A 17,415-nucleotide genomic window follows, 5' to 3' on the forward strand; every position below is an offset into this window, starting at 1 on the left:
CCTATACCTTAGAGAAATATGTACTACTATCAGTTATGCCTGTGGTTTAGGCTTTTCCATTACCCAGCTGAATTCCTGTGCCTGAATGTTGAACTTAAAGATCCAATTGCTGCCCTAGCCAGTGTGGTTCAGTTGATTGGAGCATCATCCTGTGAACTAAAAAGTTGCAGTTCAATTCCCAGTCAGGGCACATACCTGCCTCAGTTGTATATTTGGTCCCCCACTGAGGCATGTGTGAGAGGCAAACAATGTGTCTCTCTCACATATGTTTTTCTCCCTCTCTTTCTTCCTCTTTTTCTCCCTCTCTAAAGTCAATTGGAGCATATCCTCAGGTGAGGATAAAAAAAAAAAATTAAAGATCTAGTTGCCTACTAGACACCCATCCCTTAAAGTTAACAAGGTGAAAACTTTACTTATTTCTATCATTCCCCACACCATCTCTTACCTCTGTTTCCTACTATTGCAATTGTATTGTTCTATTGCTTTTTTTCTACCTCAAACTTCAGGGGACAGGCATAAGAAGGAATACTGTGAGTCATCCTAAACAACTCTTTTATTCCCAATATCCAATTTGAATTAAGTCTCTCCAATTATATCTCTTAGGTACATGTTGAATTCTCTGTCTTCACCTCCATTGCCACAGCCAAGGCATTTCCTTAACTATCCTGTTTTAATAGACAGAATGTGACTTATTCAAATTATATAACACTCAAGTGTATCAAGGTAATCTTTGAACATGCAGATCTGATTCAACTCTTCAGAACCCTATTGCCTACTAAACTAAAGTCCAGCCTGCCTTGCAATAAGTCAGACTCTCAAAACTCTATCCCTTGTCTACCTTGCTAGCCTAATATCTCAATACTTCCCTTTTGAAATGTACACCTCAGAAATACCACTTATAGTACCCTACAGGAAACTTTTAGTTCCCTTTCATAAACTGTTTCTTCTGCCCCAAATTCTGTTTCTACCCTCTTCTTGCAGTAGAACCTATTTCTTTCCTAAATCCTGGCACTCTTTCAACTTTCTCTGAAATCCCCCATAAGAATTAAGTATCCTTTCATTATCTTGTGTATATGTCTATTACTTACATATTTATATGCCTACCTCTTTTGCTTCTTGAAAACTCTGAATCTAAACCATGATTGTTCAGGTTTGTATTCCTTGTACTTAGTATAGAATATAAAAAGTCTCAGTAAATGGACTGTTGAATAAATAAATGAATGATTAATGAATAAATTAATGTTTACATGCCTCTTTAAAGCTATATATTTAACAATAATATAAATAAAAGCTATATAGAAAAGTGCTTAATATCAAATGCAGTTTAACATAAAATACTTATTTATTTAACTAAACACATCAATAATAATAGATTATTGTTGGTGAATTGGAGCTATTGATACCTACTATGCTCAGGAAAAAGAAATATTTTCAGTGTTTTATGTAGTGGAAGGACTTTAACCCATAAAAAGAACATAAATTACCAGACTTGGATGTTCACTGGGTTATATCTGTTTTGAGGAAGTCACATTTGCTTTCAACCCATCCTAGTTGCCGAGAAATAATACACGATGTTCTGATAATGAATCAATAATATGTTGATACTGTGCATGGGGATTAATCAAGAGCCCTCATTCTTTTTTCAGGACGATTTCAAGCTGCCAGTAATCAGCAGAAGCATTTAAGCTAGAGAGCAAACCAAGCACACACTTGACAGGGACAATCAAGCTGTACACACTGATCTCCACTGTGAAATTCAGAGAAAGCCTTCCAGGCTGCCAGGCTAGAAATGCACATGACCTTAGGTTAAATACCAATCTCCTCATTCTCTCTTTGGGTCAACTAGTACACGTTCAAATTACTTAAGCTTGAGTTGCTTCTTTTGTAACTTACCTTTTCCTTTATACTCAAGAGAAATATCTAATTAAAATAAAAATTTTCTCCCCATTTGGGTATAAATGCTTAATTCTTACAGCTGACCATTTTATCACATTTTGCTTCCTCATTACATATAGAGTAAATATCAACTTCATAGAGTAAACTATTACAGCTCTGATTAAAGTGACCCTAACAATCTGGTGTTGATTGCCTCCTTCCGGGAGATTTCACTGATTAATAATATGACACAAAAGATGCAGTTTTAGCTGTTCTGCAAAAAAAAAGAACTTAGATGTAAAGCAATATAAAAACTGATGAAAAGGTTGTTCCTGTTTTTATTTTCCCACTTAAAATTATATGAAAAGAAAAATTCATTCCATTACAACTCAAATTTTACACATTAAGAAGGGTAAAACTAGCCACCAAGTTTGTTGTTTTCAGAGTGCAATTCAGATCATACACCTGTGTTCATGGAAACTGTCCCCAGCTTTATTGCCTACTACCCTCCAGATCTAACCTGATCCCCATCCTGGACCAGCAGTCCTGTCACATAATATAAATGTTCCCTTGACCAGAAACTGTGGATTGCGCAAACCTCTGATACCAGCTAGAAAAGACTTATGATGTTGGCCTCTCTTATCCTATATACTAGCAACTAACATCCTTATTGAATATTTACCAGGTGTGCAGGACGCCTTCCATATTCCCTTGTAGGGCAATTTTTACCTATCTCCAACTTACTCTGTTCTGCCAGGAGACTGACCAATATGAACTGTATCAATGTGCAATCTTATTTTTTGGTTTCTGGTTGAGTTTAGCCAATTGGGAGCATCCACAGGAGATGAGTAAAGGAGTAAAGTCATGACACTCATTCCCAGTTTCTTCCTTGCAGGATCAACTCCCTCAGCTCAAGGTCACAGCACCTATCGGATGACCTCTCGCTGGGTAACAGACACTCACTGTTATAGGCTACCCCTCACTTGTGGTTTCCTTATATCATTCTTTATAAGAGGCCCTTTTATAACTAACTCTCCTAAAATTACCCATTTTCTTTCTTGTTTGCACCAAGACTAATATGTGAAAGGAAAGAAAAGGAGTAGAATATAAAGCACTGGAAAAATAAAATACTGTGTGATCTACTCATCACTATCTCATCTCTATACTTTCTCATTTTCCAAAATTATGTTGACTGAGAATGAAAACTCTAAGCATAGAAAATTTATTTTCTATACACTATACTGTTCTACTTATTAAAATGTTTATTTAAAATATATCAGTATACCACTCAACCTAAGCAATAACTGATGGTGTGCACATCGTGCCACATCTTACAATTGCAGAACACATAAAATGGTTGCACTTAATTCCTTTGTTATAATCCTTATTTCCTAAAGTATTAAAATGTGGAAATTTTTCTTAAGAAAAACTTTCAATATGTTACTACCTAATTGAACATATTGAAGATATTGATACTTTTACTATATGTATAAAGTAATTCTCTAATCGATTAAAAAATGACTAACAGCATAGTGTTGGATCGGTCTACTATAGAAGGACATTATCTCCTCCCCAACTTGGAAAGTTATATTTCAGCCCTGGCTGGTCTGGCTCAGTGGATTGAGTGCTGGCCTGCAAATCAGAGTCACCAGTTCGATTCCCAGTCTACCCAAGCCTGGGTTGCGGACCACGTCCCCAGTAGGGGGCTCGCAAGTGGCAGCCACACATTGATGTCTCTCTCTCTCGCTCCTTCCCTTCTCTAAAAACAAATAAATAAAATCTTAAAAAGAAAGAAAGTTATATTTCAAAAACCTTCACATAAGCAGTGTCTCCTTATGTGAAGCGTGGCGACTGCAGGGGAGGGGGGGGAGGAGGTGGCAGAGGGTGTAAAGGGGATAAATGGTAATGGCAAAATACAATAAGAATAAATTTTTAAAAATTATTAAAAAAATAACCAGTCAGCCAAAGAATGCTGAAATGGATTTGCTAATAAATAAAAAACTGCTTAATGACCTATACAGAAATTAAACTACAACATTTGGCATTTTTTTTTCTATCAGCCGGAAACACACAAGTTAATGTGTAAATGGAAAATAATAAAAAAATGATTAAGTAGGAAGTAAGTCAATACAGGTACATTCTCCTATAAAATTAAATAATTCTTTGGTGAGTCTGTTAAACAAGAAACTGAAAAGTCATTCAGTAATCCTTTGCTTTATTTGCAAGTTTTGGGAAATTTTCTTAACAAAAAAGATTAATACTTTATGGAAACATGAGTTTGGGCTAGATGAGGTTATTAGTAAGCCTACCCTCCAATTTTTTTATTTGCTGAAATCAAAATGAAGGCAAAATCCTACAGAAGCATGTCAGAGTAAAACTTCCATTGTTATTTTCTTAAAAGTAAAGTAATGACTTTCTGTGACTTAAGGTTACTTGTACTTTTCTACATCTCTATTTCTCTGTCCCAGGTCAGAATGGTCAATGTAAATGAAGTTCAAGAGATTCTTCCTTTTCTAGATAATGTTAATGGGTTTCTTTTAGATATACTTCCATGGAGAGCCAAAAAATCAAAGTATATAGCTTTTGCTCTATCTATGCTGACTCTGCAGCTTTTCTCACCCATGGCAAATTAAATTTTTAAAAACTTGATTTCACTAGACACAAAAGTTAAAACTATCACCTGCTTATAGAAAGAATTTTAAGGTTATTTCTGATTTAAATTATTCTTAAAAGTTTCCAAACTCTTTGGAATTTTTTGAATGCTTTTCAACATAATAGGACAAATCAGTTTATAAATACAAGGTTTTCTTTCAAAAGTAGGGGTAATAAACTCAAAAAATGTGAATAACCATTGTTACAATGGTAAAAACTAAGAGAAGATAAAAACACAGAAAATAAAAAGTTAGATACAGTAAAGACTTACCATATCCCAGAATACATCCCAAAATAGCTTGTCCTAATACAAATTTTGTTTCCTGTAGCTCGAAGAGGTAAAAGTAGCAAACGCAAACTCACATGGCTAAAAAATGTTTATCAGCACGTGAACATCTGTCTGTCATTTTTCATACATCAGGCGGCCTTCCTAAGAAATAACATATTCTACATTTTATAGCTGTAAATTATAGTGGCACCAAAACAAAATGACAGTTTATGAATTTCCATTGATTCTCAAGTGTAACACCTTCTCTGCCTTATTGAATCTAGAAACAATTTCTTCATGAAAATAAAATGAGAACCTGATACATTTTGTCATTATTAAAAAAAAGAAAACTTGGTACAGTCTTCCATAGCTTTTTGATATTTTTACAAATATTTCATTAAAATGTGATTGTAACAAAAATAAGAAACTTAAAATACTCTCCTTTGCAAAAAAGGAAGCTCTTTGTTTTTTCCAAAATTTTGATGTCAAATCTAAAATGTTTTGCTTTCTTGCAAAAGCATGCTTTTTCTTGGTTTTCGCCTGCTGTGAGAATTATTCCTACATTATAATTAGTTCAGATAAATTAATGGCAAGATTGCTCTTCAGATTTTACTTTTTAAAGCTCATTTACATGATGGTCTATGATGACATGGTTATTAACACTTTTTTGGCAATTAATTAGGGTAGTGGGTAGTCGTTAGCGCAAAATAAAACTAAGAGGTTATTTTAGTTAATCCTTCTGCTCACAGAGTCATGACCTGGTAGTAGTCGTTAATCCACACTAACTAAATGAATAGTTTGATTACACCTCTCACAGTGCTTTATTTGGTAGGCACTGCATTATTTGGTAAACTGGTTTTCCTTAGTCTCAAAGGGCAAAGTTTTGATATCCTTCAAATTAATGCCATGCCCTTTTTCCTGTCCTCTACAAGCTACAGAGCACAGGCTGCTTTCTTGCTCTCAAGAAGCTTGCTGTCGTCTCGTAACAGACCCCATCCTACAGAAGCATAAAATAGTAAAACCTCAGTGATAGCTGATGAGATGAAAGAAGTGCCTTCCTGTGGTTTAGGATTTTTCCCCTTTTCTCATACATTCTTCTGCCCTTTTCCAGATATTCATGTAGGACTTCCTAATGTCAGTTTTCATTTTCTTCCTGGGCCCCAGCCCACGGCTTTTAGGTGAGAACTGGGGCCAGTGGTTCTGTGTAAAAAATGAGTGGTAGTGACACATGGATTCTCAGGCTCAGCCAATGAAAAGCCTCGGCCCAGTTTTCCACTCTCTCTCTCTCTCTCCCCTGCAGCACCACTCTTAGAAGAGCCACAAGTCCAGTGAGCTACCACATCAAGGATAGTTGTCCCAAAGTGTCACCCAGAAAACTTTGCCTTAGTGAGAAATGAAAATTGCTATGCTAAGCTCCTGTGATTATTAGCTTGCCTTACTAACACGCCTTGAAAAGAACCTGAAGTAAGAAGATCTAAGTCGGGTGCTTTCTCAGCTTATTTATCCAGAGACTCCTTATCCATTTATATTTCTAACACTCATAAACTGCATGTGACCTCAAAGTTTTATTGCCACTCAGATAAATGGCAACAATTTTTTTTAGCTTTATCAAGGAATAATTGATTAAACTTTACATATTTAAAGTGCACATAATGTTGATTTGATACACCAGCAGCAAATGTTTTTAACCAAAATTTATAGATAACAAATTTAGAGTAGAGAAAAATATTCTTTTAAAAGCTGGCTATAGTTTGATCCAGCTGCAGAGGAAATTTCTTGTACATAATTTTCCATGGTGTCAGACTAATTGGACTATCACATTGTTAGGTATATAAATGTTGAGTCACTATGTTGTACACCTGAAACTAATATAATATTGTATGTCAACTATACTTTAATAATTTATTTTATTTTATTTTTTAAATTTATTTTAAAGATTTTATTTATTTAATTTTAGAGAGGGGAAGTGAAGGAGAGAGAGAGGGAGAAAATCAATATGTGGTTGCCTCTCGAGTGCCCCCTACTGGACACCTGGAAATGCAACCTGCTCATGTGCCATGACTGGGAATCAAACCAGTGACCCTTTGGTTGGTAGGTTGACACTCAATCCACTAAGCCACACCAGTCAGGGCCTTTAATAATTTTTTTTAAAAAGAAGGAACAGTTTTTATTTTAAAGTAAACAACTTCATGGGCCTTTTTGTTAGGTAAAGTGAGTTCCCAACGCCAGGCTCTCTCACATACACATATACACAAACTTGTAGCATTTGAATAGTAGATATCTAAATTACTTTGTTTAAAACCTGATTGGAATTTTGAATGTCTCTTCCATAAGAGACTGGAATAGAAGGAGCAGGGTTGGGAAAAGGGACTTTGGTGAGTGACACAGACAACTTCCATGAGAGCAGACCACCAGAAATTCCAGGTGGGGACACAGGATAAGGAGCCTCTGAATGGTCAGTTCACCAGGACATGTTTTGTTTAAGTTGTTGGCTGTTCTACTCTAAATTATGATCCCCATTGGGGTTCTGCAGAGTCAGGTGGGCTCTATTTGTATTAAAACAATGGATCAAGATTTTAAAACCCTAAAACCCATTAAGTGGTTCTGTGATGTATATGATTTTCATGGTAGTGGACATTTACTGTTTTTGCTTGTTCACCTTCCAGTCTGGATTTTCTGAGAAGTGAATGTTTAATGGATTACATATAAATAATAAGCAAAGAGACACTGAAGACTGCAGACACTCTGAATCTCTTAATCTTCCCATCTCACTTCTCCAGAGGTTTACGGATGAATAATTTTTAATTAATTAATTACTCAATCAGTGAGCCTTCTAACAATTAATTCTGACTAATTTTCCTTCCACTAAACTAAAAAGAAAGAAAAAAGTGTCGCCACTACAGGTAAATTAATGCAACAGTGGGAAATATTAAAGATCAAGACAAGGAAAAATGGGCTAAAAATAATATTGTCTTTCTTCTGGGATAGTATTATGATTGAATTCCTTCATGTCCTCCCTAAGTCTGTTTATCATATGACTACAGAATCTTAGGCCTAAATTAAATCACTGGTATTGAACTTCACACCCTCTGTCACATATAAGAATTAACTTTCCATGTATATTTAATTATCTTTTCAAATTTTTAATGGACTTTCTTTGCAGAAGTGACACAGAAGAAAAAGGAACAAAAAAGTAAAAACATCTTTAGAAAGAACACAATGTAGTTAAAATGTTTGTCTTGCAGTGGATGAAACCTAGGTAAATTCGGTATGGGCCAGCAAGACATTTTTGGCATAAAAACTTTATAGCAGGTCTGACTGGTGTAGTTCATTTATATGTGTGCTATACTGCAAAGCAAAAGGTCATAAGTTTGATCCCCAGTTAGGGCATGTGCTTGGGCTGCAGGTTGGGTCCTGGGTTAGGGCACATATAAGAGGCAGCCATTCTCTCTTGCATCTATGTTTCTCTCCTTCTCTCTCTCCCTTTCCCTCCAGCTAATAAATAAATAAATAATTAAATAATTAAATAAATAAATAACATCTTTAAAAACAAAATTATGGCATTTCAAGGTCTCGTCCAGTAGAGTTGTGGTTTGGACATTTAAATGCATCATGCACTCTTTTGTACTGCAGTAGGTCAGCATGGTGTAAACAGCTAAATTTTATATTTTAAATACTCTTCAAATATCTTTAATCCTCAACAGTCCCATGACATTTTATAAAATCAAATATACTTTGAAATATTGCTCCTGAATATTTATTTTCAACTGCATCATATTCAAACCTCAGTATATGAAAGAAACAGCAATTCTTTATAGAAAAATCATCAGTGCAATGAAAATCCTTTATTTTATAATAATATTCTAATTTAGATGCATAGAAAAAATTATGCCTTATAGAAAATAACAATACCTTCTCCCAAGCCAGGTCACTTTATAAAATTCCTCTTTTTCATAGGCATTTCTATTCAAGTATATAAACAAACATTTTCATGCATTTATTTTACATGGAAATTATTTAAAATCATGAATTATTGACACAATATACTTGTACTTTATGCAAGATGTTTTCACTAGAGAAAAAATATTTATGGTTATGTTACTCAAAAATTGAATTTTTTCAATTCCCAGTCATGTTTTACTCTTTTGAATTTCATCACTTTAATATTTGGCATTTCTGTGGCCCAAAAAGACTAGAATCATTTAAGATTTAATGAAGAGCTATTTACCTCCTAAATCTTCTTCCCTTGAGTAATGAAATAATTACCCTCCCATAATCATGGAAATGTGAAACTTGAATCTCAAATTGAGCTGTTGTGAGAAGGGTTAGTGATGCTGCATAGGTGATCACCATGGTAACATTTGGAAATGGCAATGATGTCAAGCCAAGAGCATGAAATTTCTATTCCCACAAGTGCCCAGCCAGGGACTGGAGATGAACTCTTGCCCGGTCTCAGGAAAGTGACTAAAAGCTAACATTTGCTGGGTCTCCCACTGGAGTACACACAAAACCATTTTATATCATTCTCAGAGGAAGATGATTTTAAAATACAACAACATATTCTCAATAGTTTTAATTAAAATTGCTCTGTAACATTATATCACTACGATATGTGAGTGTGTGTGCATGAACTTGCCGTACATTCAAATGAGGCTTATCCCCAAGGAAGAACATGGTGATGCTAGGAAGGGAATTCACCATAGCTTTATTCACATAACAGAGATAATTAAATAATTAGACATTCTCTAAAATATCAGAACAAGTTAATTCATTTTTAACAGCATGGATTAGGAAGGTGATTCCATAAATTATAAGGACAATATGATTTACTTGGAATTGAAGAAGAATAATTAGTGCCAATCTGGCTCTGGTATGTGTGTGTAAAGTACATTCTATTCTAATTTCAGCGGATAAAAGAAACACTAAATTAGACTAAATGTGGAAGATACAAGCCAACATAAATTTAAAATTAATATAAAAATATATACAAAATTTAGAATTATCCTTTTTAAGTGCATCTACTTAAATTGGCATTACTTATAGTCTTTCCAAGAGAAAGAGTTCATACAATAAGTACATGATTACTAATTGTAATTAGCATATTAAATGTTTATGTGCAATTGAGTGCTGGTAAACTTCTTAAAAATAGCTTGTTCACCTAAATAAATAAATATTGCCCTTGTAACCTTCCTTATGTTTTATTTAACAATATTAAACACACATTTTAAAATCTATACTAATTTATATATAATAACATAGGGAAGTATATAAGAATTTATTTCAAGTACAATAACAAATATTTTCTACAGCTATCTCACCAATGCCCTTATTCATTTATCAACAAATACTTATTGAGCACCGACTATCAAGTTCTATGCTAAGTCTCACAGATATAAAGGGAGAATACAAATAGAAATAATCATCTTGGAACTTAAGGTCCAATGGTGAAAGCAATAATCTAATATTAAAACAAATATATATAAAATCACAATTGTAGGAATTTTTACCAATATAAAATACATGGTGGCTGATAAACCACAACAGTAGAGCAATATGACTTATGAGGAAAAAAAATCACAACAAACTTTCCTAAGAAAGTAAAACTGATTACAAAAAATACAGCAATCTGCTGTTTCTTATTCTCCATGTTGTGAAGTACAATTTCTGCTGCCTACGATAATGTTATGAATCTACATGTTTTTTCTACTACTGAGGTTGAATATTTTCCAATAGGTTTTTTTAAAGAGTTGAACCTCATAAATTATTTTTTGATAATGTTCTTTTCTTACTCATCTACCTCAGCCACACTTTTTGTATACTTAGTAGAAATCCATGACAAAAACATTATCTAGCCAAATTCCATGTTTCTTTCTTATTCCACAAATATTTGTTATTTACTTATATTTATGGGATGAATTATGTGCCCTGAAAAAGATATGTGGAAGTTCTAACCTCCAGTACCTCAGAATGTGACTTCATTTGGACATAGGGACATTTCAGACATAATCAGTTAAGATGAAATCATACTGGTGTACAGGATGACTGGTATCCTTGTAAGAAGACAGCCATGTGAAGAAAACACACACGTAGGGAGAATGTCATGGGATGATAAAGGCAAAGATTCGAGTTATGCAGGTGCTGACTAAGAAACACCAAAGATCGCTGGCAAACCACTGTAAACTGTGAAGATATCAGGAGGGCTTCCTCACATGTCTCTGAAAGAGCTGGGCCCTGCCTACAACTTGATTTTGGACTCCTAACCTCCAGAACTAAGAAGAAAAACATTTCTGTTGTTTTAAGCCATCCAGTATGTGGTGCTCTATTGCAGCAGCCTTACAGAAGTAATAGTATCAACACTATTCTAGGCACTTATTAGATTGACTGACACTACAAGAAATGTAATGACATACAAAATATGGTCCTTACCTCACAAGAGCTTCCAATATATAGGTATATAAGCAAACTTGAAGGTAATGAAGAACACATTAGTTTGTAGATGAACATGTAAATAACAAATTAAGAAAATAAATTGGGGATAATTGAATTTAAATGATGTAAAAGGACTCTATAGGGCAAACATCTTCAAATCTGATAATCTAAACAAGAACTCAAATGATGTCCCAAATATAACGTAGTCCCCCTCAGAAGAAATAAATAGAATTAAAACAGAATTTCTGACCACATCATACACCAAAAAAATACCGTGTACAATTGAAGAAGTCCATACATAGAGTACATACATGGATAGAAATTTATTCAATTACGAATCCCCCTGCTTAAAGACATTGAGGTCAAACACTTTAGATTGTATGAATAATATAGTAATTTAATTGCTAATTCTATTTTAATATATTACATTAAAATAATAGACTATACCAGAAGTGGTATGATAGTAGTCATAATAAAATGTGGTAATTTATAATGTAAATAAAGGCAGTGAGTGGCATACACAGTGGGCCAAATTCTGCTTCTGGTTGAACCCACAAGGGTCCTATTAACATTAGAATTAGCTGTGTGCATCCATATGAATAAGATTCTCAAATGCAGCTTTTTTCTCTGAATGAACTATTGATAGTGATTCATATATTTTCATATAAATCATGTTAAATACATACTTTATTTCTATTTTATATGAATAAAGGAGATGGATAGATAGAAATCTCACAGTTTTTTACCATTCATGCTTGAAATTAGTGAGTTTGTTTATATCCATCAGCTTCATTTTTTCATTGGCTTTTGTGACAGATTGTAAAAACAAAAAAAAAAGAGAACAATTTCTTCTCTCCCTCCATGTATGCCTTCTGAGATGTGATTTGGTAGCTTCTCCCATCAAGTGGTAGAGTCCTTTTCTACCTCTTTAATCTGAGGTTGGCTTTATAACTTGCTCTTGTCAATGGAGCATTAGGAGACACATGAATAGTGTTTGCTTATTGGGGGTTGACATTTTTGCTGCTAGAAAGTCTGCCACCATAAGAACAGGCTAGCCAACTGAAAGATGAGAGACCCTATGGAGAGGAAAGTCCCCGCATCTCTGCTTTCCCAGTTGAGGCCCTAGATCATCTGGTTCCAATGGAGCCAGCCAGCTCAAACCAGAAGAAATGTCTAGGCAACCCACAACAACATGAGAAATTATTTTATTGTTATAGAAAGTTGGTGTTAAGATATTTGTTTACACAACAAAAAGAAGTAGAATCATGCATTGCTTAGTGACTGGGATATGGTCTGAGAAATGGGTCATTAGGAGATATCATCATTGTGTGAACGTTATAGGGTGCACTTACACAAACCTAGATGACATAGCTTACCACACATAGATTACATGGTATATAGCCTATTGCTCCTAGACTACAAATCAGTATACCACGTTACAGTACTGAATACTCTAGGCAGTTATAACATGATGATAAGTATTTGTGTATCTAAACAGAAAATGTACCGTAAAAATATAGCATAAAAGGTATAAAAATACAGTATAGAAAATTGTACGCATATGCAGGACACTTACGATAATGGAGCTTGCAGGACTGGAAGTTGCTTTAGGTGAGTCAGTGAGTGAGTGGTAAGTGAATGCAAGGGCCTGGGACATTATTATACACGATCATAGACTTTATAAACACTGTACACTAAGGCTACAATAAGTTTTTTTAATATTTTTTCTTTCTTCAATAATAATTTAAGCTTAGCATACTGTGACTATTTTATTTTATAAACTTTTTAAATTTTTAAAACATTTTTGGCTTTTTTGTGTTATAATAACATTTTGCTTTAAATCCAAACATCTTTTATAGCTATACAAAACTATTTTCTTTCTTTATATTTCTATTCTATAGGCTTTTTTTTATTTTTTAAATTTTTCTAATTTTTTTATTTTTTTGTCAAACACTAAGACACAAACATCACATTGGTCTGGGCCTACACAGAATCAGAATAGTCAGTATCAGTCTTTCACCTCTACATACTGCCTCTCTGAAATGTCTCCAGCGGCTTTAACAGACCTCGAGTGGCTGTCTCCTATAATAACAATGTCTTTTTCTGGAATACTCCCTGAAGGACCTGCCTCAGGCTCTTTTTGAAGAAGTGTCACTAGTTTCAGAAATATGTTCACAGTGGGATTTTTTTCCTTTGTTTCTTTTTTCGTAATAGATTTGCTTATAAGCAGATACTGCACCATGAACACTCCACTCTCTTAATTAAAATTATTCAATATTGGGGTACATGTTTTCAAATATTTTTCAAAACCTGTTGAGGTTTGCAAAAGTTTCTGCTAAACTCTTCACTGTGAATTTTCTTAAGGGTTCTTCATTTTCTTCCCCTGTAGTTTCTTTTAGTCTCTCCCCTTCTTCAGGTATGCATTCCTGTTCCACATTCAACTCCTCAATAGTCAGTTCCTCAGGAGCAGGGGCTCCTCAATGTCAGAATCATCCACATCCAGGTTAAAATTGTTTGCCATCTAAACCACAGCTTTCTTGATTTTGTAGCCTTCTCACCTTTGGCAAATACTTTGAAATTATAGATGAACCTGTTGAGTATCTTCTTCCAGATTTTATTCATATACTCCTTGGTGATATCACCTTAACCATAAGCAAGTTCTTAATGCAGTCATATAGGTTGTAATCCTTCTAACATTTTATCAGTGTCTTCTTCAGTTGCAGCAATAGCAACAGTCTGGACCTCCTCAGGTAGTAAGCCTTAAAAGCTGCTATAACTTTTTGATTCATTGGTTGAACCAATGTGGGCGAGAAATACCACTGCCATATAGGGATAAAAAATCACCCATAAAAAATGATATCTGGGAGCACTATCAATAATAAACAAAGTCTTGAAAGATACATTATACTTCAAACAGTACTTCTCCACTTCCCTGGCATAACAATTCAGGAGCATCTTGGAAGAGAAAATAGGTCATCCATGACTTCTTATTGTCCCTGTAGTACACTGGCCCTGTGTGCTTATTGATAGGCTTGAAGGCTCTGGGATTTGCATTGTGCCAGACGACAATGGGTTTCAATCTAGAACCTGCAACATTTTTCCGAGGCAAGACTGTTGCCTCTCCTTAAAAGTCTTAAAACTTGTCATTGACTTGGCTTTCTTATGGATAAAAATCATTTCAGGTAACTGTTTCCATAATGGGGAGTTTTTATCAATATAGAATATTTTTCCTGGCGAGTAATTTTATTTCACAATCAGTTTTATCTAGAGTTTCCAAAAATTCCTCAACTGTTTTCACATCAACACTCATAGACTAACCATTCATTTTTACATTATGAAAACATAACAACTCTTGAATTGTTTAAACCACCCAAAACTAACAGTAAATCTAACATTGTAATCAGGTTCAGCCTTTTCTTTCAACATCGCAAAATTTTTGCTTTGGTCGTGATTTTCATGGTGCTCACAGGGATATATTTCTGTGTCTGGTCTTCAGTTGAGGTAATTAGAAGTTTTTCCATGCCTGCTCTAAGCCCTTCTTGAATTTTATCTAGCCTCATTGCCTTCAAGAAGAAAATTCTTCAACAGCTTTATTATTTTCTTATTGCTTTTAAGGATTATAGCTATGGTGCAAAGGGACATGCCTGACTGGCGAGCAATAACCTTCACTAATTCTCTACCACCATAGTCTTTAATCACTCTTAATTTTGTCTCCAGGTCAGTCATATGATATATCTTCTCATTGGCAAGATTAGCCGTGGATTTTGCATGCTTAGAGGCCAACATGACATTAAATCGAGCACAAGAGAAAATGATGCAATTGAGACACAGGAGAAAAACAAGATGTATGGGACTGTTCATGGCTTAACACAGCATACTGTTTTACAGCAAACTTTTTTAATAAATAAAAAATATATCCTATAAAATAATAAGTTGTAGTATAAGTACAGTATAAGTTGTTATATAAGTATACTTTAGTAAATACATAAATAAGTAACAAATTTATTATCATTTGCAAGTATTATAAACTGTACATTATTGTATGTGCTGTACTTTTACAGGACTAAAAGCACCAGCATCACCACAAACTTGTGAGTAATGCATTGGATTATAATAGTATGACTGCTATGATGTCACTAGGTAATAGGAATTTTTCGGCTTCATTGCAATCTTACAAGGCCATCATTGTATGTGCAGTTTGTCATTGACAAAGATTTTTTTATGGGTCACATGACTAGTCTCCCTTTATCTGCAGTATTGCTTTCCATGCTTTCATCTACCTGGTCAACCACAGTCTAAACATATTAAATGTAAAGTTCCAGAAATAATTCATATGTTTTAAAGTGCACACGATTTTCTGATAGCATGATGAAATCATGTGCTGCTCCATTCTGTACCACAGCATGCATGAATTATCTCTTTGTCTAGCATACCCATGTTGTATGCACAGTACAATAACATATCTTGAGAAAAAGACCACATATTACAATATATCATTATATCTGTTCTATTTTGTTATTAGTTATTATTCTTAAACTCTTACTGTGTCTAACTTATAAATTAAAGTTTACCATAGGTATGCATGTATACGAAAAAGCAGTACACATAGAGTTCAGCACTATCTGCAGCTCCAGGCATCCACTGGAGGTCTTGGAATGTACTGTCCTCAGTTAAGAGGGGATTACCATAAAATGTACAGCTCTAAAAATCACTAGTTGTAATACTAACAGAGTGGCTACTATGTATAGGCACTTTAATGGGAATTTTATATATTATTTTAAATTTTCAACTAAAATATGGTTATTTTTAACTTTCATTTTATCAACAAGAAAACTAATCTAAACATTGCATAGAGTTAATGAACTGAGCCAGGTATTAAACTTCTGTCTGGCTGACTCAAAAATGGTAGCTCTTTTTATTTTACCATGCTTTCTCTTTAAAAGAATCAGCTGAACCTCCCCATGATGCACTTACTTACCTACTGATAGTTTTGAAGAAGTCCTTTGGTTCCTGTGCCAATAATTGTCCATAATTATTGACATATATTCATCTTTCTGTTTAAGTTTATTGGTTCAATGAGTAAAGTTTTCTTTAACCTAAGACAATCCATTGTTGTCTCATAGGATCCCCATGTTTGTAGAAATAGTAAAATGTGATTTAAGAAGTGAGGATCTAAGCAAAAAGGGACTGTGTTAAATGGAGCATGGTAATTAAGGGAACTTCTAGGGGAGTCGCTTATCTTCCTTCAGTGAGATATGGCATAAAATAAAGTGTTTTTGGTGACTATGGATTATTGTCATAATTTGGGGTAATATTACATATTATTCTAAAGTAAACGATAAGAATGCTGGCCAATTATGGACCACTTTTATAATATGGGTCAGGATATAGGAAGCTGAAACTAGGCACTGACCTATCACCTGCTACTAAGAAACCATTCTGAGAACAAAAGTAGAGGTCATCAATAAATAATACTTGAGAGAGAGAGAGGGAAGGTCAACATAAAAAAGTTGAAACTTGTTGACTAATAATGATCCATACTCATGATGATAAGAGAACATAAATGGAGAACTGGAGAACACTAGGTCACACCTTTGGCATTGACACAGCTGACAAATGCATGAATGAAGGTGGTGACAGTGGAGGAGAGGAGAGCACTGCAGCATCTGCAACAAATCAAGCAGCATCTTCCAAGGTGAGAGGGTGCTTATCAGCTGACATGGGTGAGTTCATTAGCCACTTGGAAATATTAACTGACAGCCAAGTGTATTAGTTTCTTGTGACTGCTGAAACTAATTGTCACTAACTGGATGGCCTAAAACAATAGAATTCTTCCACAGTTCTGGAAAGACAGGAGTTCAAAATTAAGATATCATAAGGTCTGTACTTCCCCCTTCAGCTCTAGGGGAAGATCCATTCCTTGCCTAATTCAGCTTGTGGTAAAAACGTCTTCTTTGGTTGTTATCACTCCAAACAATACTTCTGTATTTATATTACATTCTTCTCTTTTTGTACGAATCATATTTTCCTGTTCCTCTTTTTTATAAAGGGACATGTCATTGGATTTAGGGTTTACCTTGATAATTCAGAGTACTTTCTCCATCTCGAGATGCTTAACTCGATCATACCTGCAATAACCCTTTTTCTAAATAAGACAACAAACAGGTTCTGGAGATTGGGATGCGGACATT

Source organism: Pteronotus mesoamericanus, unplaced genomic scaffold (assembly GCF_021234165.1).
Source record: "Pteronotus mesoamericanus isolate MK-2021 breed Mesoamerican mustached bat unplaced genomic scaffold, CSHL_Meso_final contig_82, whole genome shotgun sequence".
NCBI classification, from domain to species: domain Eukaryota; kingdom Metazoa; phylum Chordata; class Mammalia; order Chiroptera; family Mormoopidae; genus Pteronotus; species Pteronotus mesoamericanus.